Source organism: Otolemur garnettii, unplaced genomic scaffold, assembly GCF_000181295.1.
Source record: "Otolemur garnettii isolate 467f Iridium unplaced genomic scaffold, OtoGar3 scaffold00011, whole genome shotgun sequence".
NCBI classification, from domain to species: domain Eukaryota; kingdom Metazoa; phylum Chordata; class Mammalia; order Primates; family Galagidae; genus Otolemur; species Otolemur garnettii.
The window spans coordinates 27,799,505-27,825,730 of NW_003852406.1; the positions used below are offsets into that span (position 1 = coordinate 27,799,505).

The following is a 26,226-nucleotide window of genomic DNA, read 5'->3' on the forward strand; positions in this document are numbered from 1 at the left end:
CACCCACCTGTCCACCATCCATCTCCATCCATCCTCCTTCCTTCCTTCCTTCCCCTCCCCCTTCCTTCCCCTCCCTTCCCCTCCCCTCCCCTTCTCTCCCCTCCCTCTTGTTTCTCTTCTATTTCTTCTTATTTTCTCTTCATTTCTTTTTTATTTCTGTCCTGCTTGAAGCAAGTACAGATAGGGGAAATTTTTGGAATTGGGGATTCTGGAAGGGACCTGTGGAAGGTATGGGAAAGCATTTGTTGGAAACTCCCTAGGCCCTGACTTGCTGTGTGACCTAAGGAGGGTATCCAACCTTCTCTGGGCCTCGAGGTCACCACCTATACAAAGGAATCTAACTACATGGGTGGACCAGGATTCAAATTTAACATCTAAGACAGACTTAACAGCAGAGGTGGGCAGTGCCTGAGTCACCACCGTTCACTCCCCTGCCCGCCGTGGCTTGGGGAAGAGAAGTGAGAGGCACTCAGCAGTGGGACTGGTAGCAGATGGCTCTTCACTCGCATTATGTGTGAGTCTGTGTGCTTGCTCATTCCTCGTGGGCACATGCATGTGTTTTTCTGCATGTGTCTTGACCTTCAGAGTCACTAAGTACCACAGCCATCCTTCTAAGGTGACTCCTGACTCTGCAGAGGACTAGTGAAAAGGCCCAAAGTGGGGAGCAGTGTCTGCACTGGGAAGCTGATGCAGAGTGGTGCAGAGTCAGGGTTGGGACTGGAGACTGTGGGGCCATACTGCCTGGGTGCAAATCTGACTTTTCCATTTACTCCTGTCAGACCTGGGGTAAGTCACTTGACCTCTCTGTGGTCAGTTCCACCTTCTATAAAAGAAAGATAAGAATAAGGCCTCCCTCGTAAATGTGTTGTGCAGATTAAGTGGGTTGGTTGCCTGTAAAGTGGTTGGCATGTAGTAAAGGCCATGTTAAGTATTTGCCATTATTACAGGACACACACACAGGGGATGTTTCCTGCTGCAGTCAACTGTCCATGAGATGTCGAAGGGGTACCAGGCACACCTGGAGAGCCACCAGACACAAACACCTGGTGTGTATATAGCCCGCAAGTAAGGAGGAGCTCAGCACCCATCAGAGCAGCCAGGGGTGGCTTCCTGGAGGAGGCAGCACTAGCATTTGGACTCTAAAGGGTGGAGAGGAGGGTAGATCTGGGCACCTGTTGTGAATGGGCAGGAAGGATACTGGGAGGGTACCAAGACCCACCTCAAGGTATTTACATTGATTTAAAGGAAGTAAGGAGCAATTAGAGGCCCTGGTGCAGGGAGGGGATGGGCACACAGAGATCTTATAGATGTTATTTCTCTGTGGACATGAGGACACTGCATCTGAGCACTGTTATGTGACTTGCCCCAGGGTCACCCAAGTTGCCAGTGGTGGAGGTGGCATCTGAGTTTGTGTGTCTTTGGCCCTGGAACTCCACTTCACTTGAGGATCGTGTCCCAGTGTTGCAGGGCTGGAGAAGGGCAGCCCACCAAACTGTCTTCCTACCATGTCTTGCTCTGCTCAGTCACCTCTGGTGATGGGGAATCCACTACCTCTCAGGACATTTAACATATAATGGCACGCCTTCTACTAATGCAGTTTAGGCTAAAGCCAAATCCAGTTGCCACGGCTCACCCCTCTAACCCCATCACCCCCTTAGCCACGCACTGCCCAGTCCTGAGGCTGCCTGACTGCCCTTGCTGAGTAGGGCTGCACCCTTTCCTCCTAGGGCCCCGCTGATGTGGGAAAGGGATGGGGAGTGCCCCTTACTGGGCATCTGCAGCATTCTGGCCACGAAGTGTGGCCCTGCCGCATCCCACATGTGACTAGTCACCCTGTAGAGTAAACAGGGTGGGCCAAGCTCTGGTGGGCTCTGTCCCCGGAGCCCAGCATTCCAGACAGCCAGGCCTACCGTCAGCATTCCAGACAGCTGAGACTTGTGCTCAGCCCTCGAGTATGTGGTTTCCAGAGTATTTAAACAGATGACTCCACTAGGTGATAATTTTAGCACGTTATGGCTGATGTCTTCTTGGGGCCATAAAACAGCAAACTTTTACCGCTGGAAGCAGCTCCCAGCCAAGACGTGGGGAAATTATCATGTCGTCGAGTCATCTGGGTATCAATTATTATTTGGGGGAGAGTGGAATGAGTGGGTGTTTAGAGACATGTGCACCATCCCTGTGCACAGGCGAGCCAGCTTCAGCCTGGGAGGGGCAGGGGAGCAGGAGGGCAGTCCACTTGCTTTTCCAGCATTCCTGAGTGCCCTCCTCATCCCAGGTGCTGCCTATGCATGTCCTGTCAGGCAGGTGGGGCGGACGGGGAGTTCCACATGGCTAATGGCACAGTGACGGGGTAAACAGGGACAGCTGGTAAGAGAAGGCGGGCAGGAACTCTTAGGAGCACCTGTTGGGGGGCCCTAGGGTGAGGAGGAGGCGGCGATGTGGCCAAGGGCAGTGGCAGGGGCAGGGGACTGGGAGGGTATTTGCATGGCACTTGGGACCATGGGGTATTTTCCAAGGCCACTAACGAGCTATGGATAAGTTAAGCAAGGGCAGTGACTGATGTGATTTATGTTTTAAAAAGCCATGTGGGATGAGAGCGGCACTGTGACTCAGTGGGTAGGGCGTTGGCCCCATATACTGAGGGTGGCGGGTTCAAACCCAGCCCTGGCCAAACTGCAACAAAAAAATAGGCGTTGTGGCAGGTGCCTGTAGTCCCAGCTACTCGGGAGGCTGAGGCAAGAGAATTGCCTAAGCCCAGGAGTTGGAGGTTGCTATGAGCTGTGATGCCACAGCCCTCTACTGAGGGTGATAAAGTGAGACTATCTCTAAAAAAAGGGGGGGGGGATCAGTTAGGCAGAATTGGTGGAGGCCTGGGTCAAAATGTGACCATGGTGATGGCGAGTGGTGGGTGATCCAAACCCATCATGGAGAAGGGACAGGGGAGGATCACAGAGGAGACAGAAGGACACTTCAGTTCCTGGCTTGAGCCACTGTGGGCCTTTTCTGAGATGGGAGGAGCAGTGGAGTACCAGGAGTTCCATTCTGACTACTTCCTCATGCAGAGAGACCCACCGGCAGTTTGGGTCAGAAGCCTGGAGCTGGGGATAGGTCTGAGTAGGGCAGTGGTTTTCAACCTTCCTAATGCTGCAACCCTTTAACACAGTTCCTGTGGGTCGTGACCCACAGGTTGAGAACCACTAGAGTAGGGGATGAGGATGTGAGAGCTGCAGCTACAGCTGCAGGTGGTGTTTAAAAACCAGGGCATAGGCTCAGCACCCATAGCTCAGTGAGTAGGGTGCTGGCCACATACACTGAAGCTGGCAGGTTCGAGCCCAGGACAGGCCAGCTAAACAACAATGACAACTGCAACCAAAAAATAGCCAGGCATTGTGGCCAGTGTCTGTAGTCCCAGCTACTCGGGAGGCTGAGGCTAGAGAATCGCTTAAGCCCTAGAGTTTGAGATTGCTGTGAGCTGTGATGCCACAGCACTCTACTGAGGGCAACATAGTAAGACTCTGTCTCAAAAACAAAATAAAACAAAACCAGGGCACAGATAAGACCCCCTAGGAGGACCAGGGCTTGGACCCTGGGCTCACCACTGTGCGGCGTGGAGGGAGAGGGAGCCAACATAGGAGACTAGGAGGCATATCCCGGCGGAGTGAGGGAAGCAGGGTGCTGTGGTGTCCCAGCAGTTAAGACCAAGGGCTGGCTCGGCTGCTCGTGCCATGTACAACTTCACCAGCCCCCCTCAATGCTACATCTCACATAACTCCAGTGCACTATCAAAGCCAGATAAATTAACATCAGTACAACCCACAAGCCTATTCAGATTTCACCATTTATACATGCATTCATCTGTGTGTGTGTTTATGTATAGTCATGTGTAATCTTATCACAGCTCTGTGTAACTACCACCAAGACACAGATCCCTACCACGCCAGGGGCCACCATGTACACACTCTCTCACCTTGGTCCCCGCCTACCACTAATTTGTCCTCCATCTCCATAATTTTGTTATTTAATGAGTGTTACATAAATGGAATCACACAGGATATAACCTTCTGGGATTGATTTAAAAAAAAAAAACTCAGCATAATTAAGGGAGGGGATTTTTAAAGCATGGCAGACACTAGAACATGACCGTTTGCTGATGGGAAGGATGAAGGATCCGGTAAAGAGGGTAAGACAGGTGGTGCTGAAAGATAGCATAGGATGAGAGCCTAATTACTGGGGACCAGAGAGATGGGCTCAGAGTCTACGTAACAACCCTAACCTTTGACAGCAGTGCAGCCCCTCCTCAGGCAGGAAGCAGATGGGCTTCTAGAATACACAGGGCAGAGGAAGGGTCCACATCCCTGACTTCTGCTTCCTCAGCAGAGAGCTACAGGTGAGACAAGGGGGGGGCACACGAGTAGGGGGGCTCTGCCATATTGGAGAGTGGGAAGGTGACCTGGATGGTGGCTCAAGCCAGGATTGCAGGGCAGTGCTGTGACCACTGGAGGTCACAGAACCTTCAAGGTAGGGTCATTTTCTCCAAAAGCATTTGGCTTTCCAGCTATGGGCACCAAGAGGTTGTTGGTTGGATTCCTTTAGGTTGGAGTTTCATGAAGGTACCACCAAGGGATAGGAGGACAAGGCATTTGAGATCTTATACCAATGGCCTAGGGAACCCAAGCTGGCTATGGGAGTAAGGACAGAGGGCAGTGACAGTTGCAGCACAATGAAAGGGTTGTAAGAAGAGGCTCTCCATACAGCAGGCTGGGAGGTTTGGCCAGTGTGGTGGTGTCAGGGCCAGGCTGTGCCCTGGGAGAGAGGCTGGAGGGAATGGCAGCTTCAGGTCACTGGAGGCGGTGGTCAGAGAGTGGAGAGCTCCAGTGCCAGTCACCCCTCAACATGGGGGAGTCACCTAGAAGGATGGCAAGGGTGCAGATGCAGAGGGAGACACACGGCAGCCTTCTATGGGTGAGGGGATGTGGTCTGGAAATTCCTGGGCAGATGTTGGGGAGCACAGCTGATGGGGTAGCCTCAATGGGACAGGAAGACTCAAGGTAGGTGGGATTTGGACCTGAGGACTAGAAGGGGCCCAAAGAGCAGGGAGCACAGCAGCCTGGCCTGGCCTAGCAGAAGTCATCACCACGTGCCCACCCCTCAAATGGGAAAACAGAGGTCCAGGTAGGTTACACAAGTTCTGGAAACAGTGGGCTCTGGTGGAGCTTAGCAAGGACCCGCTTGTGAATTAGAGGAGTGGTGAGGAGGCTGGATTCTGGAGCCAGCATGTCCCCTGGATTTGAGCACTGCGTCCTCTCCTTAGAGGGGGTTTTATACACTTTTCTAGGCCTGTCATCATTTATAAATGGAGGAAATGACAGCATCTACTCCAAAGGGGGTCGTGACGATTGAGTAAGTTTTAATGCACATATGCTGTGAATCTGGGACCAACCCTGTTTGCATATAGGGAAACTGAGGCTTAGTGAGAGGAATTGACTGGTCCCCAGCCTCCCTGTTAGGGCCTATCCCCTTGCCCCCACTCTCCTCAGGGGCACCTCACCCCACTGTGTACTGCCTCATATTCCTGAAAAACAGGTTTCTGTACAGCGTCTTTCTGGATACTCCAGCAATGCCACAAAGGAAGCAGGATGGGGAAACTGAGGGCAGGGTGCTGTGCTGTCTTCTCGATCTGTGACTGACAGAATGTCAGAGAGGAGCAGGATGTTTATAATCAGCCAGTCTTTATTGTGGGGGCACAAAGGTGACACAGATGCTCTTTCTGTCCTTATGCCACAGTCTTATAGGGGAGACAGGACAAAATAATGAGCAGAGATATAATAACTTTAAACAGTGGAATACGGGACAAGAGATGTCATTGAAGGGAACAGGAATTTGGGGCTGGAAATTCTTGGAGAAGAGAAAGATCCAGGGACCACTGTGAAGGAGGCATAGTGTTGAGATGGGCTTTGAAGTATGGCGCAAGTTTAGTTGACTGGAGTGAGGAAATTTTGGGGGCTGGTGGAAGGAAGCTGGATGAGCAAAGGCCCAGAGAGGAGGCTGAGGAGGGGAGGGAGAAGGCAAGGCTGTGCAGGTTGGCTCCTGCAGACATCTCAATCTTCTCCCAAGACTGGGGAACCAGAGGCCCCTAAGGCCTGTGAACAGATGCCAAGGGCGGGAAATTGGCCAGTGGATTCTCCATGGCCCAGTACTCCCGAAGCTGCCAAGAGCAGAGAGGGTCTGCCATCTGGGGACCAGGCAGCCAGCCTGCCATGTAACCTTGAGCTGGTTCACTTTGCAAAAGGGAGCTAGCCCAGCTGCTGAGGCCTCGATCCCGAGTGGGCTGTGTAGTGTTCCTGCTCTGTGATGTCTTCAGTGTAACAAAAGTTGGCACCACAGCACGGCTAAGGAATGGAGGTGAAGGCTCTTAGCTCCCTGGCAGAGACACCCAGCAGAAACCCAAGGCACGTCAGAAAGCAGAGTTTCAGGAGAACCTTTGATTTAAAGAACAAGGTTTTGGCATCAAACTGCAATGAGAGAACACAGGCAGCCCGCCATGCCATGCACCCAATGCTGTAAACCTCATTAATCTGATGCCTCCCTGCTCAAAGCAGCACCTAATTAGGAGCTGAGACTCTGTACTGGCTGGGTGGCCCATTGTTCCTGCTGCCCAAGTCACACCAGGTACTTCAAAGCCCGTTCCTCACGTCCCTTGGCTGCTCAGCACCAATTAACCAGCATTTAGCGCCGGGTGCCAGGATCGGTGAGCTTGGCACGGCTCTTGCTTCATTTGGTGCCGGAACAGAGGGGCCTTCGCCAAGTTCTCTGACAACACAGGCAGGCACTGAGTGTCGGGCAAGGGTGGGGGGGAGGGCAGCCCTGGCAGCCACTGACCCCCTTGAGGCCTGGAAGGAGGAGCAGAAGCTGAGAGCTGCTGCTCCCCTAGTCACACACTTCTCCCTTCCTTCTCCTCCCAGGTGGGCCCTCCTGACCGCTCCAGCCCTGATTGCTGGTCACACCAACTCTACTACATACTTGCCATCTCCCTCCAGCTTCCCGAGGGGGCACAGGATGCCCATCCAGAGGTTGGACTTGGTCTGGGGACGCCCTGTGGGGTCTTTCCAGGTGGCTTGGTCTGGGTGGCCTCTGTCTGAGGAGAGATGGGCCCCTGCCTTCCTATGGGTTTTACTCCCACCTCTCTCATGCTGGGGTTTTCACACAGTAGGCACGCAGTGAGGGCCTGTCATCCACGGTGGCTTCTCTCTAAGCTGAATGCTATCTGAGAGGCTGGTGATCTCACCAGGATCTGCACATCAGAGCAGTGGGCTTTCAGTGCCACTGGAAAGAGTCAGGGCAGTGGTGGGAAAGACCATTCAGCAGGGGTGTCTTTTCCCTCTGGAACAGCTGTGTCCAGGGAGACTGGGCTTTTCTCCGCCTTCCAGGATGTCGAGCCACGTAGCATCTGGAGACAGGGAGGGCACAGAGGAAAACTCAGGGTAATGAGCCTGGAAGAGCCCCAGACTGGCAGGCAGGACTCCAGGCCTGCCACTGGCACCGAACTCTTGAGCAGGTTATTTGCCCCAGTTTCCAAATCTGTGGGATAGGAATGATAACCCTGTCCTGTCCTGTCCTGTTCCCTGAGCTGCATTCAGTGAGGCCGAACAGACGACTAATGGGAACCCGCCCTGGAAGTTGTTCAGGTTGAGGGATAGGGAACACTCCGGCTTTGCTTGTACGCCCCTGGAGGTGGGAGGCTCACCACCTTTTGAGGCTGTCTTCTCCATGGCCAGATAGAATGCTTATTGTACTAGTTTCTTAGGGCTGCATAAACCTGGCAGTTTAAAACAATAGAAATTATCCTTTCACAGTTCTTACGGCTGGAAGTCTGAAATCAAGGTGCTGGCTGGGCCAGGCTTTCTCTAAGGCTCTCTGAAGCATCTTCCCTTGTCACTTCCAGCTTCTGATGGCTGCCAGCAATCTTTGGCATTCCTTGGCTTGTTGACGCATTGCTCCCCTCTGCCGTCCTCGTGTGGCTTTCTCTGTGTGCATCTGAGTTCGGGTTGGCCTCTTGTGTAAGGACACCAGTCATTGGATTAGGACTCACCCAATTACTTCTGCAAAGATGTTATTTCTAAACAAGGTTACGTTCTGAGTTTTCAATGGACGTGAATTTGGGAGAGGGGCATACCATTCAATGTGTTTGTCCCTGTGAACTGTCCCCTGCCCTGCCCAGTCCCAGCCCCAGCTCTATCAGCCTTCCCTGCCCTTTAAGGCACACCACACTACTGGTGTCCCAGAAACTTTACTGGCAGAGTTTCCACCCTCTCTCCCAGGGCTCCTCGTGCCCCCTCTCCTCTTTTTTGCCATTGAGATGTGGAGACTCATTGCTTCACTCCAGGACTCAGCCAGGGTTCCACCAATTACCAGCCGCCCTGATGTCTAACACTATAAACCCCTTCACCTCATTATAGGAAATTTCCTTTGAATGGCCTTTAAAAACCATCTCATTACACAGGAAGGACTGTAATTACCTTGCGCAAAACAGACATTCTGAAAGAGCTGGTACCGGGTGCTGTCAACACTGCAGGACGGTGTTCCCCACTGGCTGGTTTGGGTGCTCAGAGAGCGCTCCTCCCTCCTTCATCTCATCTTTTCCTGCCCCTTTTCTGCTGGGACTGAGGAATCCATGTCTCTGTTGGTGGCCCCAAGAGGTCATGGCCTCTGCAGAGAGAACAGAGGCACCTCAGATTGGTGCCCATGCTCCTACCCAGCATTCTGGCAGAGACCCCCACCCCACCCCCAGGCATTCTCAGGAGCTGCCCAGCCCCTTCTGGAAAGCCCTCTTTGAGCCTTCTAGGGGTTTCCAGAAAGTCACAGCTGGTGGGACTCCACAGGTCAACAAGCTCAGTCTCCTGCCCTCAGCCACTTACCCAGCCTCCTGGGATGGGATTCTAGCCCTTTCTGGGATTAAGATTTTTCCTCCACCTGTTTGAGAGGTTTCCCTAATATCTGGCTAAAATCCCTGCTGCCCCAGTGCTGACTGGACTTTAAGCTCCATCGCTTGCTGGCCGTGGGAATTTGGGCAAATCATGTGACCTTGCTGACCTGTTTTTTCTTCCAGCAGAGTGATTGGGATCCTTTCTTTTTCTTTTTAGAGACACAGTCTCACTTTATTGCCCTCTATAGAGTCCTGCAGCGTCACAGCTCACAGCAACCTCCAACTCCTGGTTTTAGGCAATTCTCCTGCCTCCACCTCCTGAGTAGCTTGGATGACAGGGGCCCGCCACAATGCCCAGTTATTTTTTGTTGCAGTTTGGCCGGGGCTGGATTCGAACCTACTACTCTCAGTACATGGGGCTGGTTCCCTACCCACTGAGCCACAGGGACTGCCCTGGGGATCATTTCTGCTTCCAGGGTTGAGGTGAACTGGGCTGTAGTGCAGGTGTTGGGTGCTCAGCATTGGGCACGTAGCAGGAAGGAACCCATGTTGCTTCCCTTTCCTGGGAGAGGTTGATCATGGGGGCCTCCTTCTTCCTCCTCTCTGCATAATGCTGGGCAGAGTGGCTACTGAGTGGAGTATTGATGTGAAGAACTGGCTCCCTGGTGTCCTTCAGTGGCACTGGGTCACAGGGTGGATGTGGCTCCTTTCAACACCCTGTCCTGCCCCTACCCAGGGCTCTGTGTGTGTGTGTGTGTGTGTGTGTGTATGTTGGGGGTGGTTGTAAGGATGGCTGCTTCTCTTTCTTGGTTCTGCCCCAGCCATGCTAAGGCCAAGCTCTTCTTCCCTGAGGCTGCCAGCAGGTTATAGGGGAACTGTGGTGGGAGAAGAGAGGCTATCAGGGTGTCCCTCACAGAGAAACTCCCTGTGCCATGGGGTTTTTTGCCATCCTGACTTTTATAGTTGTGTGCCTTCTAACAGGTTTCTGGGACTGCCTTGGTCCCCACTGACTAGTGAGGTGGGCCACAGCCAGAGGATGGTTGCATGGGGGAAAGTGAGAAATGTCCTCAGAGCCTGGCAAAGTGGCTCCCGTGGGGTGGCGTGGGTTGCAGGACCAGTGCTTGGAAGGCCAGGGGGGAAGAGACCATGGTTCCTTCTAGCACAGGCCTGAGGGGGCAGGAGGTGGGCAGGATCCACCTGTGGCCTGCAGGTAGGAAGACTGCTGTAGTGCAGTCTGCCCCAGACCCCTCTGCCACGGCAGCCCTCCTGCCTCTGTCATCACCCTGTACCCCAGAACTGGCACCCTCCTCAGGACCCCAGTACCTACGCAGTATGGTCTGAGTGTCCTGTGTCCCTGCTCAGCCCTGGACTGCCACCACAGAGCTCTTTCCCCTGTGCCATCCAGAACCTGGGGGCCCTAAAGAGGCAGCTTGAAAGGGATTACATTTGTGTCATCATCTCTCCTGGGAGTCGTGCTGGGCCGAGCTGGGCTTATTCACTCTAGCACTCCCAGGGCCTCAGCAGTGCCTGGTGCCTGGTGTAGATTTGCTCAATGAATGAATGAATGGATGGGAGGGTCATACCTCGCAGTTAGGGTGCCCTCAGCGGACTGGTGACTCCTGAGTCCAGGAATGCTTCCTGCAAGAAGTAGGACTTAAGCAGAGTGGAATAGGACAGTCTGATGAGCAAGGACAGTGCAAGAAGGGGAAACAGCACAGGCAGAGATGTGCCCAGACATCTGTGGCCTGCTGGTAGGAAGATGAGAATATGGGTTTCTGGGAGGGCTTAGTGTGGGAGAAGGTTAGAGAGGTCTGGCTAGATGTTGAAGGCCCCAAATACCCAGGGACAGATGCCATTTGGCCCCTTGCTCTGCCAGCACTTCTAGGAGAGATCACATTGGTTCAGTTCCATGATTTGAGTCCTGTGTATGAGACCCAGCCCAGCCCTGCCCATCCACCCCTTTTCCCAGGGTCAAGTTGTCCTGAGTCATGCCTTCTACAGGAAGCGTGCCCCACAAAGGGTTATCTGGCCAAGGTTGCTGCAGGCAGCACCAGGGCTGAATCAGAGCCTGCCGGAGCCCAGCACACAGATGGGCTGAGCAGGGATGATTCTCCTTCTCTTCCTCCTCCTCCTTTTCCTCCTCTTCCTCCTCCTTCTCTTCTCTCTTATCTTCTCTCTCTCTCTCTCTCCTGCCTTCCCCAGCCGGGAACATTAGATGTGGGCACATCCTTGTTCCTCTCCAGCACCCCTGCCCTTTGGCTGCCACCTGCTGAGGTGATTTGCTTTGAGAACACCTGGCCACTGGCATGATCTTGGTAGCTGCGTGTTCTGCTCTGCTCAGTCCCTAGCTGTGCTGTCCCCTGCTGGGGATCTGCATGGCAACCTGGCACAGCCACAGCCGTGGGCATTGCCCAAGGGAGCAGAGCTGTGCCTATCTAGGTGTCTGCGACTGCCCATGTCTCCTCTGGGTCTCTGAATAGAGCTTCTGAGACTGGCCAGGGAAGTGGGAGGGTGGGCTCTCTGGTCTGCTCCTGAGTGATGGACCTTAGTGGGGATCCTGCTTCCTGAGTACCTACTATGTTCCAGCACTGTGCTAGAGTGGACGCTGGCAGCCATGGCCCCTTCTCTAGTGAAGCTCACAGTTTTTGTTAGAGTAGGGGTGGGGACAGATAATAAATAAGTAAACAAATAAGTAGAATATAATCGCAAATTTTGACAAGTGGTATGTGGGAATGATAGAAAATGTGGAGGTGGGGGAGGGTGCTGGCAGACTGAGGGCAGTCTGGGAGGGGTTCTCTGAGAAGGTGGATGTGGAGGGAGCAGTGTTCCAGGAGGGGGAAGTGCATTTCATGCCTGGGAGAACCTTGGTGTGGTTAAGGAGTCAGGAGGAAACTTGTGGAGTGGGGGTCTGGGCATTGTGGCTCATACCTATAATCTCAGCACTTTGGGAGGCTGAGGTGGGAGGATAACTTGAGGCTAGGAGTTTGAGACCAGCCTGGGCAACATACTGAGACCTTATCTCTACCAAAAACGTTAGAAAATGATAAATAAATAAATAGGCATAATGGTTTGTTTCTGAAGTATGAGGCTGCAGTGAGCTGTGGTAATGCCACTGCACTCTAGCCCCAGCAACAGAGCCAGAAGGAAGGGAAGGGGACGAGAGGGGAGGGGAAGGAAAGGAAGGGGAGCAGAAGCGGGGAATAAAGAAAAGAAACTTGTGGGGTGTGGGGAAGAGAGCCAGAGGATCTGGGCAGTTGGGCAGGGCTGGGTCAAGCAGAGCCTGTGGACCATGGGGAAGGTGGGGGTTTTGGTCTAACAAAAAGTTTCTGGAAGGTTCAGTGATGCTGCCCTGGATAGAGAAGGGACAAAGGAGTGAGATGGGCAGCTCCACAGTTGTCCAGGGTGGTAGCCCTAGCCTGGGATGGAGGTGCAGAGAGGAGTTGAATTGGAGACAGATCTAAGACTTGTGCTGGGTTGGGTGGCGGGATCAGAGGGCTCCGAGGTGACTGGCTTTGGCAGTTGGGTCAATGGTGGAGGGAGACATTTACAGGGGTAGGGGCACTGGAGGAGGAAGGGTGGTCTGGGGGAAGATGAAAGTGTGGGGGGGATGTCCCAGGGAAATGGTAGGATATCAGGGTCATAGTTGTAACAATCCTGTGATTTACGTATTATTAACCCCATTTTCAGAAAGATGAAGTGTTCTCACCACAGCCACATAGCTGGCAGTGCTTAGAGCTAGTGCATGAACTCAGAGCTGTTGGCCTCTAGAAGTGACCCCCACACCCCCATCTCATCTTGTGTTTGTGAAGAGCAGAGCTTCCAGTAAAAGAGTGAATGAACAGTGAGGGCTCAGGCCTCAGAGGGCCGCTTGTCTCCAGTGTGGCCACCTCAGTCTTAACCTGGGGCCATGTCTGGATTTAGTAGTAAATAGTTTCTTAGGGTCACACAAGCCAGGAGGCCTCAGCTGCCCTGGGGAAGTCAGAACAGCTCAGCCCTGTGGCCCAGTTGTGCTTGGGAGGATCTAGAAAAGTTCTTCAATTGTTCAGTCTCAGAAGAGTTTAAAATGAGCCCCAAGTCAGGGCTTTCTAAGGGTACAGGAGCCTGGGACAAGACAGCTCTCTGAGGCTCTGCCAGCCCCTGCCTCCTTCCTAGATGTGGGAAGGACCTTGGGGCTTGCCTGCGCCCAGCCTGCAGGAGACTTTCTTTGCTGTCTGGGCAGGGCGCTGAGAGGAGAGAAACTCCCTGACAGCCAAGAACTGGGTGGAAGGAGCCCTTGACCCGGACAGGGGTCCTCAGGTCACCATGAACCTCCCAGTGACCTCAGCATCCCCACCTGGATGGTGAGCTAGGGTCTGAGTGAGGCCTGAGCCCTCTCCCCTAGGTATGCCAGGATCTTCGTCCTCCTGCCTTCTGAGGCTGCAGCTGGAGAGCACCTTATGGGTTTGGGCTGTGGAATTGTGGTCAAGAAACAAAACTGGTCAGGTAGCCTGGGAAGCGAGGCCACAGGGGTGATAGAAGCAAGATTGATGTGTGTGTGGAAGGCAGAAGCCAGGGGGAGGTGCGGGAGAGTGTGGGCTGGTGAACAGGAAGGGCGAGTCCCCGGGCTCCTGCCACTCCCCGCCAGGGATGAATGAGCCATTGCTCACGAACCCAGCAGCTTCTCTGTGAGAAGTGAACTGCAACCCACTTAGGGTAGATCAAGACCAAGATGTTAGTCTCTGGTGTAAATTAGTTACAGCAGCTGGTGACTGCTTCAGGGCCAGTGTGTCGCCAGGGCTCAGTGGGTCTAGGGTCGTCATGGTCAGTATGTGACCAGGGTCAAGGCCCAGCATAGTTCTCTAAGCACAGCCATCTAGGGTAGATTTGAGGCTCTGCCTTATCTGCACTCCTTCTGAGCACTCTGCTTGTCTCCCACCACAGGACCTGTTAGTCAGTTGTCCAAGGCTGATGTCAACTTCTCTGAGCCACAATGAGAAAAAAGTTTAAATGGTCATAATGTCTCCAGAACTTGCCACATACTAGGTACCATATAGGCCACTGGGTTATTATTGTCCACTTTTGACAAATTAGGAAACTGGAACTCAAAAGGATGAAGTGAGGTGGTGCCCATAGCTCAGTGGGTAGGGCACTGGCCACATACACCAAGACTGGTGGGTTTGAACCTAGCCTGGGCCAGCTAAACAACAACTACAACTGCAACAAAACAATAGCCAAGCGTTGTGGCAGGTGCCTGTAGTCCCAGCTACCTGAGAGGCTGAGGAAAGAGAATCGCTTAAGCCCAAGAGTTGGAGGTTGCTGTGAGCTGTGACACCCTGCACTCTACCTAGGGTGACAAAATGAGACTCTGTCTCAAAAAAAAAAAAAAAAGAAAAGAAAAGAAAATGAAGTGACTTTCTGAGATCACCCAGCTAGTTATGTGGCAGAACCAGGATTCAAATACCTTGATCCTTTTTTCCTTTCCACTGTCCCACAGCACCCCTTCCAGGGGCAGAGAGGGACCTTTGGTAGAGCTCCCTTCCTGCCCAGGTCCCCTGTGGAATCTTATCCCCTTTCCATTTAGACTGGGAGCTGTGAATTCAGCCTTCCTCAGGTCGAAACTCCCTAGGAAAGTCAACTCAGTCTGAAGATGGACGAGGAGACCCTTCCCCAAGGTCTGAGGTATGCAGGTAGGTTCTGTCTTCACCAGTGGTGGGGAGCTGGGCAGAGCCTGTCTCCAGGGCCCCATAAAACCCACAGGTCTAACTTTTCCCTTTGTAAGAGGGTAGAATGTGTCAGTCCCTGTGGAGAACTTTTAGGCATCGTGGTCCTGGATTTAGAGCTTTGCAGGCTTCTTCCTTGGACCCCTGACATCATCTCACAGGCACTTCTTCCTTTGCTTCCAGGAAGTGGTGGGAAGAGTGCCAGCCCCCTCTTTGTGTAGGCATGGACATCTCATATTGCAGATGGGATAACTGAGGCCCAGAGATGTGAAGACACTTGTGCCAAGACACATAGTATGTTAGTAGGGGAGGGGGCCAGGACCTCAGGGGCCCACCTCCCACTGGCAGTATTCCTAGGTGTTCCCTGACTCTCTCAAAACCCCTATAGGCACTGAAAACCCATGAAGACAGGAAGGAATCTTGTTTTAAGAGTGGGACTCCAGGCACTGCACTGGCTGTTCTCTTAGGCCTTCCTGACATTTCTCAGCAACAAGAATCCCCCCACTTGTGAGTCATTTGGAAGATTTCCTGGGGGAAGTTGTCCAGAATTTGAGAGAAGTTCTAAGAGGAAGTGGACTGGGGGAAGGTCAGCAGGAGGCCCCAGTTGCTGTGAGGAAGGAGCAGTCCCCTGCCTGGCTTCCCTGCACTCTGTATGTAGACCCCTGCGGACCTGTGAGGGGGACAGAGGTAGCTCACTTACCAGCTGGGGAATTTGCAGCTCAGGGAGGCAAAGCCGTGGGCTCAGCAGTTCCAGTGTAGTTCCTATCCACAGCTGCCTGATCCCAAGCCAGTGGGTTCTTACCAGTCTCCTCTGTGTGCCAAGACTGGGTCATAGAAAGGAGACTGTTTCCTGCTCTCAGGTTGCTGCTGCTGGGAGAGTGAGATGTAAAGGGAAAGGGAGAGCTACATTGTTGGGGTCTCAGTGCCATGTAGCACAGGTTACAGACCTGGAGACCCAGGAGAGAGCCAAGAAAATCTTAGTGAAGTTAAACAGGAAGAGAGGATCAGGAAATGCAGATATCACCAAGGGTGTGTGTGTGTATGTGTGTGTGTGTGGCTGGGACTGCCTATGGAGTGGTCGGGAAGGCAACGCATGGGTAGAGCGCTCTTGTAGCTGTCCAGGGTGCTGAACCAAACACTCCCCTGGGGCTTTTCTGCGGCTCTTCCTGGATATCTTGGCCCGACCCTTCTCATGTCTAACCCTTCATTTCCTCACCTAGAAAATCAGAATACTGATACCTGCATCACCACCTTATTGAGAAGGTGGCACAGGTGGTACAGGAAGGCCGTGGCACATCACACTGAGTATACGTCCTGTATTAATGAAGACTGTCCATACAGGAGCAGTAACCAAGGAAGGCAAAGCTGCCTCTGTAGGTCCATGGGTTGGAGGGTGGGGTCATATGTGATACCTGACCTTGACAGCATGTTCCCTTAAGAAGGGTAGGGCACAGAGTTAGAGCTCCCCCTTGGAATTTCTTCCCTATACCACCCTGCTTACCAGTTCAGCAGGAATAGCCACTTGGAGTGGTGGGGTCATCTGTGATACCTGACTTTGGCAGCACTCTCCCTTAGGAAGGGTAGGGCACAGAGTTAGAGCTTCCCCTTGACACTGAGAGAAGCAGCTTTTCTGGGACATCTCCACCCCACTGAGTCCCCCAGACTGGGGAGAGGGGGTTGTATGTGACTCGAACCAGAGAGGGCAACACACTTAAGCCAAGAAACACAGGAGAGGAGGGGCCATAACCTAGGGTCCTACCACCCACTACCAATATTCCTAGATGTTGGCCATCCCAGGCTCAGAAGTCTTGTGGAAACTAAACATTTTTGAGGACTCAGAGGAATGATACTCTAATGTGGGACTCCAAACACTGTGCCATCTGTTCTCTTGGGACTTCCTGACTCCCTCTGCTAGCTTCAGCTCACAGGTGGCCTGAGTCCTCACTCTGGGCTGGGCTTTCATTGCTCTTTAGCCGCATCCCAACAGCTTTGCCCCAGGCAAGTCTTCTCAGGGCTTACTGGGTGCCCACCCCACCAGGGAAGTGGGATGCTTTGGGGGCAAGTTTGGGTGGGGAGAAGGCAACTGGGAGCCAAAGGAGAGACCTCCCTTACTGTCCTTTGCCTCTTTTATTTTGGAGACAGGTCTGTCTTTGTTGCCCTTGGTATGGTAGAGTGCTCTGGCGTCATAGCTCACAACAACTTCAAACTCCTAGGGGTCAAGAGATCCTCTTGCCTTAGTCTCCTGAGAAGCTAGGACTACAGATGCCCAACCACGGTGCCTGGCTATTTTTAGAGATGGGGTCTTGATCTTGCTCAGGCTGGTCTTGAACTTCTGAACTCAAGAAATCCACCTGCTTCGGCCTCTCAGTGTGCTAGGATTACAGGCGTCAGCCATCATGCCCAGCTCCCCTGCCTCTTATCTCCTCAATTTCTCAATCTGTCCGACCACCTCAGCCCTGGGCTTAGGATGACCTGCAGCCACTAAGAGGGGAGCCAAGAAGGGCTTACTCCCAAAACTCCAACCAGGCCTGTTGGTTATGCTTGAAATACCCTCCAACTTCAGCCTCGTTAGCCCTTTAGCCTTTGACATCTTTTCATCCATTAGAACCAGATGATTCTAAGTGTGAGATCCAAGCCCTGCCATTTCCCCTGACCTTGGGCAAGGAACATAAACCCCTTGTAGCCTCAGTTTCTTCATCTGTCAAGTGGGAATAACAATACCAACTCAGTATATGGTTTCAGGGCAGGAGATGCTCATAGCAGACGACCACTGCTGCTTTTCTCTTCCCTCTCTTCCCTCTTCCATGGCAATGCAGGCCTCCTGCCCATCTCTGCCTTTTTAGACCAAGCACTGAAGCCTGGCGTGTGGGTGAGGTTGGCCCTGTGGAAGACAAGAAGGGGGAGGCCACAGGTAGACAACTGTGCTCATCCTGGGTATTTTTAGTGCTGAGAAAGCCATACTAGCCTCTGCACCCATGTCTGATGCACTTCTCACCTTGCTGCCTCTGGCTTATTTCTAAAAGAATCCCTCCCCCATCCCACCCTGCTCACCAGGTTCAGCAGGAACAGCCACTTGGAGTGATACAACTTGGAGACCTTGATCGCTGGTCATACCCACCTGCCTGCAGCTGTGCCAAGGCCAGACCCCAGTCAGCCCTTCCAGCCAGTCCAGACAAACTGAGAGTTAGGAGTGGGCACACCTGGCCTTAGCTCCTCCATGCTTTCTAGCCACAGAGATCTCACATAGACCTTGGCACAGAGTGAGTCCCCAAATGCTTTAGCTATTATTAGTAGTAGAAGTAGTGGTAGGAATAGTACTAAGAGTTGTCATTGCAGTGGAGCAGTCCCATTTCACGGAGGGGCTGGGGGAGTTGAAAAGTCACACCTCTGTGAAATCTGCCAGGTTTGGCCCCTTCTCTGAGAACAGTGTCTCCTTCTCTTGATTTATTTCAGTTTTCCTGCAATGCTCTAGTTTGAGCCTATGGGAGGGTGGGGACTCCAAGGACTGCAGGTGCTCTGAGGAGGCCCCAGAGCAAGTGAGGTGGGTACTAGGTGCATCTGCCCAAGGGCCCTCTGCTTGGGTACCCACCCTCAGCACCCCCACCCCAGGTCCCCGGGCAGCCCGTTGAACTATTGGGAGTGTTAAAGTATATGGCAAGAGCAAGGCCTCTGCTACTCCTGTGACCTTGGCCTCTGCTGTGGTCTTCCCCGTTCCTGGAGTGTCTGCAACATCCCCTTCCTCTCAGCCTCTTCCCCACCAGGCCCAGTGGGCAGAAGCCTGACCACCTGGTGACATCACTCCTGGCTGGTTAGCAGGCAGACTCGGGTCAGTGGAGTTAATAGAGCACTTTGTGTGTTTGAGACACTGGGGGTGCCATGCCAACCAGACTCCATCGGGCTCTGCCACCAGGCAGGGCAGGGATGGTGGTTCATGTTCACCTGCCGTGTGCCAGGCCCGGGCTAGTGCTTTCCTGACCAGACTGCCAGGAAATGAGGTGCCCCACCACCACCAGTTTTCTAATAAAAAGGGGACTGCTGAGCTCCTCCTCTGAGAGCATAAATGCTTAGGGGTAGGTGTGAGCTTGGACCTGAGGGAAATGGAGGGGAACAGAGGGGAGGAGGTGGCCCCAGCAGTTCCCATCATGACAGTGTGAGTTCAGGGGGCAGCTGGGCTGCTCTTGGCTTTTCCTGATATGTCCCTGGGGCCCTGAGAGCCACCTCTGAGGAGGTTCTTCCTTCTCTTGGCTCCATAGCCCACAGAGCACAGAGAAGCCTGAGGCTGCTGCATGGTGCTCCCACTCAGGCAGTCCAGGGCCTACACCTCTTGACAGGGACTCCTTGTCCTCCACCTTTCCCCTCTCATTACAGGTACCTTTGGGGACCTTGCCCAGCTCCTGGTCCTCCTGATGTGGCCACTCTGACCCCTCTAACTCTCTGGCCTGCCTACATGCCCCTCAGTTGGGCCTAGTGGCTGTGCCATCACTGGTCCATGCCCCCCTACTTTTCAGCCTCTAGCCATGGAGGTCAATCAGTGCCCTCTACCCGGCTGTGCCTCCTTCTCCTCTCAGTGTGTCTCTGCTCTCTCAGCCCTGTCTTGGAGGAAGAGGAGGAGCTTCTACTCCAGACTGAGGCTCATTCCTGCCCCTGGGGACTCATAATCCAGCTCCCTTCTCGGGCATTCCCTTTCTATAGCTCCTGTCCGGCATCTGACCCCACCTGTTTCCCAAGTCTGGAGGACACCTGAGTTCTTAAACTACTGTTTCTGGTCACTCCCATGGAACTCTTGGGCAGCATCTCTGGGCCTCAGCTTCCCTTTCTGTTGAGTGTGCCAGAGTGGTCCCCAGAACATAGTAGGCACTCAACAAATGCTACTGAATTCATGAACTAAGTAAGCGGCCTGTCTGCCTCACCTGAGTGCTGTGTGGACCAAAATATCTAATGCATTTGTAAGGGCTTTGCAAAGTTTGCCGGTGTTGTTTAGATAAATGCATTGATGGTGCTGAGTGGGGCACTGCTGCTGTCAGGGTTAGACCTGCTGCCCTCACTCTGCATATTCTGCCTCCCAAATCCCTCTTGCATCCACTCCCTCCTCTTTGCTCTATCTCAGGCCTCCTCATTTCTTCCCTGACCCCTGCCTCAGTTCTAACTTGAGTCACTGTCTCCTGTCTTCTCCCATGTAATCCACCCTCTACCCAGTGGCAGCACAGGGACCCTTCTTCAGACTCCTGACAACTCTTGGGATAAGAGCTAAGCCCCTAGTCATGTGCCCTAGACCCTCCTGAAGGGTAGGGGGCTGTCATCCTCTCTAGACCATTGCTGGTGTACTGGGCCTTGGCACAGGTCCCCTCTCTGCCTGCACTGCCCTTCCCCGCTATTTCCAAACTGAACTCCTTTTCCTTCAAGACTCCTTCAAAGATCCCTCCCCTGGAAGCCTTTCTAGAGCTCCAACCCTGGATTTGGATGCCCCCTACCATGTTTCCACAACTCCCCAAGTTCCCACTCTCACACAGCTCCTGAGTTCTTGTCTCTTGTCTTCCTGGCTTCTCTCCTGCCCACTAGACTGTGAGCTCTGTGATGCAGGATCTGGAGTATTTGTGTATTCTTAGTTCACAGGCAGCATTAGAGGGCAATTGTTGAATGAATGAATGAACAAGCGCCTCCCCCAGGCTTTGGGAGCTCTAGCAGGATCTTTGGGGCTATAGTGGAAAATGGGCAGCAAGCAATGTGCTTCTGTGTTGGATGTGGCCTTCCTTTTTGTGTGTCCCCTGGGCTGCAGGCCTCTTTCCCAGGAAGTATCTCCAGTGTGGTCCCCCTGGCTCAGCTGCATGTCCTGCAACAATGGATGCCATGCCTGCAGCAAGAGGTCCTGAGCTATCCCAGAGACTTACCTCAGGCTAAAGATGGCATGGGAGCCTGAGGGACAGATACTGGGGTCTGCAGAACCCCCTCACCTGGTGCCCTCTTCCCCACCCGGCCAGAGTCCTCTGACTCTCAGTGCCATATGCACAGGTCAGCCCCACCCCTCCTGACCCAAGATCTTTCCTGGTCTGAGCAGCTACTCTGTCCTGTCACAAACCCCTGGCACTGAGCCCTACCTCTCTGCTCCTCTCACCTGGCCCTGAATCCTGCCTTTGCCTTGACCAGTCTGCTGATAGTCTCAGATTTCTGGTTTCCTGGCCTGGCTTCCCTGGTGCTTACTGCCTTCCCATGAGTGTCACCCCTTGTGGTACATGCTGGTGGTGTCACCATCTCTGCTCCTGGTTTATGCCAGCCCTTGCTTCCAAGTCTGAAATCTGTGCAGAGTCCAGGGTGCCCAGTCCTGAGTGTGTGGGTGGAGGCCAGGAGTAACTCCGGGGGTTGACCCTCCTGTGCACACAGCCACTGAACACTGGGAGGCCCAGGTCTGGCTGTAGGTGCCCAAGGAGGGAAATAGCCAGGCATGGGAGTCAGGGAGGGAGTCCTGGAGGAGGTGGCAGTGCCCTAGGAGGGCCAGTGAGGATGAGGAGGATGGGGGAGGTCCTCACCAGTGGGCGGCAGGATGCCTGCTCTGCTGGGCTCTGTGCCAGCTTCAGAGCCACCACCCACACAGCTAGCCTTCAGGTGGATATTATTAGCTCCATCTAACAGATAGGAAAACAGAGGTTTAAAGAGGCTTAGGGACTTGCCCAGGGTCACTCAGCTGGCCAGCAGTTTTGTAAAGGCCCCCACCCCAGGCCTGGCATCTTTTCAGGCTTCTAAGTAGAGGAAGTGAGGGGAGAGTCTGGAGAGGAAGAGGAGGAGGGATAGGTGCCACCACAAACATCTAAGCAGCTGCTGACTGTGACTTTCCAGGGAGGGGGTGTGAGGGGTGGGGTGGCTTTCTGAGTTGGTCTTGCCCCACCCCCACCATGGGAGAGCCCTCACGATGCTAGGTTCCCACCACCCCTCCCCAAGAGGCGGCAGTTTGCCTCTTCAGAGGATAATTCTCCATTATACAGAGATATTTAGCCTAATAGAAGCCGACAGATCATTCAGGGCAGTAATGTACTCCGGCTTCAAGCGTTTAGTTTCCTCAGCCTGAACTCTCAGATTAAAGACTCCTCACCCAAGCCCGCCCCCTGCCATGCTGGTGCCCATGACCTTGACTGCAATAATGGGGTAGGTTTCTCCCTCCCTCCTTTTCTCCTCCTCCTCTGCCAGCTTCCTCCCTTCTCTCCTCCCCTCCCTCCCTTTCTTTCTCTTTCTTTAAAAAAAAAAAAAGATATTTTTCTTCTTAAATATTCAGTGGAAAGACTGTTGCTTAAACCCTGCATGCTTGGGGGACGGGCTGATTGAGCTTAGCTGCCAGGGACAGGGAACACCTGGCTGGCCCACAGCACACGCTCAGCCATGCAGGGCTGGCCGGTGTGGTGGACAGTCTGGGCGCTGGGCCCTCCAGCCAGTCAGGGGCAAATGGAGGCTGGGCAGGTGGCTCAGGCCCAGAACTGGCCCCTCAACTCCCTCTGCCCACCTCTTCATCCAGTGGGGGGTGCCCTGAAGGATTGACCTCAACTATCGGAGGCTCCTTGGTCCTGAGCACCTGCAGATGGACCCAGGGAACAGTTGTGGTGAGGCTGGAGGGGCAGATGGCAGCAGAGGTGGTGCTTGAGGCCTTTCATCCATCAAGAGGGCGGCTTCCAGAGCTGCTCCTTCTGGCCCGACAGGGTTCACTTGTCCCTTCATCTGTCTCTGTTGCTCCCTCTTTGTCCTTTCTTTGCCTCGCCTTCTCTCTCTCTCTGCCTCCCCCAGCCCATTCCCATCTGCTCACCAGGCTGCCTGTTTGAGCTGCCTCACACTTCTGCAGAAGCAGAAGGGAGCAGGGGAAGGCACGGGATATTTGGGATCAGCCAGTCCTGGGTTCAAATCCCAGCACTTACAAGTTGTTCTGTCTGTTCAATATTTTTACTTGGGGCAAGTTCCTAGTCTCCCAAGCCTTCATTGCCTCACCTGTAAGGCAAGATGCTGCTACTTGGCTGCCAAGGTTATCCTGAGGGTTCAGTGTGTGATGTGGTACCAGTGGGTGGCAGCTTCCCCACCTGGGCAATCCCACTCCTCCCTGGGGAGAACCTCCACCTCCAGTTCCCACCTTCTCCTGTCCTGTCTCTGCCCAGCTGGCAGGAAAGTTGAAGGTGGTCAGGTGGGCTGCCGGGCAAGGTGGGCTCTGGGTCCTGCTGCCTATAGCGGTCATGTAGGTAGGGGGGGAAGAATGATGGTGCATGGGAAGGGCCAATCTTGAGTTCATTTCTAGGGCAAAGAAAGAATCAGCTTAAGGGGCTATGGTGAGACAACCAGGGAAGAAGGGGACAGGGCAGAGGATCCCCCCATAACCTGAGGGGAAGTTTTCTGAGCTGGGATTTCCCCCTTCACAGGTTCAGGGGAGCAGGGGCAAAGAGCACCTCTAACCTGCAAGGATGGGGAGTCTTGGCAGCTGGTTGGGAGCCCGGGTGGACTGGAGAGATTCCTGCTCCTTCTGGAGCAGGGGAGGTGGGATGCCCATTAGGTGGGGTATGGGGAGGTTCCTCCATGTGAAGCCATAGAGGGGGCTGATGTGCTGTGGGACCCTGAGCTGATCCTCTTACCTCTCTGGGCCTCACTTTCCTCATCCACTAAATGGGGTTAGTCATCCTGCCTTATCTGCCTCCCACTGTGGGCTAAGAACCCAGGTAGAAAATAGATGCGAATGTTCTGTGATAGTGTAATAAAAGTAACTATTACTCCAGCATCACCTTGTCTTCCCTTGACTGTCTTGAATACCCACTGACCCATACAATCTAGCCTTGGTTTCTATATTGATAGAATTAAACTCGTAGCAGAAGCAACTTCCTCATTTAGTGCAAATCTTCACCCAGCCTACGTGTCTTCAGACCTCTGCTTGCATGCCTTCAGGGACAGGATGCTCACCACTCCTCATGATACACAGAGACCTGTCCCCCTGGAACCTTTTTGTGCCTAGCTGTGCTCTTTGGCCCCCTAAATGCCAAGTCTCTGTCAGGGGCCTGAAGTCCTGACCAGGCCACTGGAGGTTCTCGTGGTGGTGGTGGGGTCTGGTTGTAAAAGCAGGCTGTATCTATGGTAGAAGATCCAGGAGTCATCCTTGATTCCGCTTTCTCTTGTCCCCACCCCCTCACGTCCAATTCCTCAGCCACCTGCTCCTGCTCCTGCTCTTGGCTCTGCTGCGTGTGTATCCTGAATCCGCCTGTTCTCTCCCTCACTGCTCTGTCACCCTGGCTGAGCCAGGGTGGTGCAACAGCCAACCCACTGGTCTCTCACCCCAGACCTGCTCCCCTGGAGTTCAGGGGGGGCACAGGTGGGCACCTTGAGGTAATGAAGAGACAATTCTTTTAACAGTGAAGAAAACGCCATAACTTTTCCCTGGTTAAAACCCTGCAGTGATTTCACTGCACTTGGGGTGAAATCCAAAGCCCTTACCTTGGTCCTCAGGCCCAACGTCTCTCTGCAGCTTCATTTTGCACAGAATAAATTCAAATGTCACCTCTTCCGAAAGACCTTCCCTGCCCCTCTAGCTAGAATAACCCACAGCCCCGCCCCAAGTATTCTTTCTCACACACGGCTTTATGATCTTCACTGCACTTATAACTTTTTGGATTTATTTTATTTATTTATTTGTCATCATTTGTACCATTCCCATGAGAGCACCAAACTTGTCTGTCTTGTACCCCCATGAGTCCCCAGCACCTATAATACACCTGGCATGTAGTAAGTGCTAAGTAAGTATTTGATGAATGAATGAAAAATAGCACAGAAAACAAGAAGAAATAGCAGATAATGAGGTTGGAGCTGTAGTGACAGGTAGTGATATAACAATTTTGCATTATGCGTGCATGTGTCGGCTGGGAATCAAGCCCTTTCAGTGAGAGGCTTGGGTGTGTCTGGGCCTGAAGACACACACATGTGTAGGTGTGGGCTTTGTGCACACATGTGTGCACGCATACACACAATTCCCACTCAGTGATGTTGTTCACCTTTTGGGGCTCAGTTGCTGTGGAGTAGGCTGCCTAGGGCTGGAAGCAGAGGCCTGGATGTCATGGCCTCCGAAGGTCAGCCCGGGCCAGGTACCTGGAGCTCTGAGGCAGCGGGGGCTCGGGAGCCTGCCTGCTAACCTGCAGTGCACTGGGCCTGAGAGCCGGGAGGTGTTTATTGAAGTTTACCTCCATGCAGGGCTGCTTCCCATTGCCCTCTGAGGCGAGGATCTCACCCAGGCATGTGGGAGTGGTCCCAGGTCAGGAAATCGGTAGAAAAGACTGAAGATGTGAATTTCACCGCTGAGAGGTGGATTGTTTTCACAGCTGAGGTCTCTCAGCTGCATCAGTAGCTTCCATGTGATCACTTTTAACATTTTTGACTGTGCTTGTTTTTTCAAAAACTTTTCTTGGATACGTTCATTTCATTTCCTGGATTTTTTTCTTCGAATTGCTATAAAAAAGAATTTTCATGAGATTAAGAAGGGGAAAAAAAACCACATCTCTATTTCTACCACTCCAAGGCAACAACGGCTCCCTCCTCATCCCCTTACCCCTTTCCTGTGAAGACTGTACTAGATCTTTGCAGAATATTTGGGAAATAGAAGTGGACCCTAGTTACTTCATCTCCCTGTGAGTCAGTTTCCTCATCCAGACAATAAAGGTAATTGCTCCTTCATCCATCTGTTTGCTGATTACATGAGCTGACATCTGTAGCACCTAGGAAGGTAGCTGGCAGTTAGTAAGCATTGTGTACATAGGTGTTTGTTAAATGCAATGAGCAACTAAGCAGAGAGGAAAGAACAGCCATAATGGCACCATCATGGCACAAAGAGCAGCTGTAGAAGTCTGTCCTCAGAGTCAGAAGTCAAAGGTTCCCTTCCCGACTCTGCCACACTCCCCACATAACTAGGAGCACGGGTATAGCTTCTTCAAGCCCCAGATCCCCGTCTATAAAACAGCTCTGTAACCTGGACCCCACACTGCCACAGGGCAGGTGGAAGGTGACAGATGAAAGTGGACTTGTGAGCAGGAGTCTTGTACACCACGGCAACCCAGTCCCCACCCTCACCCATTTGGGCAGTTTTTCCGGCTCAGTTTTATTTGGGAAGCATTGCTTTGTGTCCATAGACGTCTCTGTGTTTATCATTTTTCATGCCTGCATAATATTCTCCAGAGCAAAGGTGCTGTGGTTCACTTTGTCATCTCCACTGTGGGGTGGACTTCAGAGCTGTGCTCACCTAAGTAACCTTACAGTGAAAGGCTCCATGCCCAGAGGGCTTCCCCTCTGAGGGGCGATTTCCCTGGACAACTTTAGGGACATTCATTGAGGCTCTTTTGCCTGGGGAGCTGAGGGATGGGTGGGTAGTAGTAGCTGGAAGAGGCAGATCTCTTCAAGGATGGCCAGACATCCTCCCCCAGGAGCAGCAGCGTGGGTTTCAGAGAAATGAGACACTTCACGTGGCAGTGCTGAGCACGATGGGGAAAACGAGGCCACCATGGGAAGGGCAGTGGGTGCTGCAGAGAGCTGAGACTGGGAGTCAGAGGAGTGTGGTTCTGGTTTTGTCTTTGCTAGCCTCTTGCTGTGTGACCTTTGACAAATCCC

At 53.1% G+C, this 26,226-nt stretch overlaps 1 protein-coding gene across 4 annotated transcripts in view; it reads left to right on the plus strand.

Moving 5' to 3' along the window:
• Window positions 1–26,226, plus strand: part of LINGO1 (leucine rich repeat and Ig domain containing 1) — a 197,349-nt gene that overhangs the window by 94,960 nt on the left and 76,163 nt on the right. Inside the window, exon 1 of one of the 4 annotated variants that reach the window (XM_003784538.2) lies at window positions 21,576–21,759. The exons of the other annotated variants lie outside the window; for them this stretch is intronic. The gene's annotated coding sequence lies outside the window, so the exon portion shown is untranslated. Of the gene's footprint in view, window positions 1–21,575; window positions 21,760–26,226 lie in introns of those variants that run through there. 4 annotated transcript variants of the gene reach the window in all.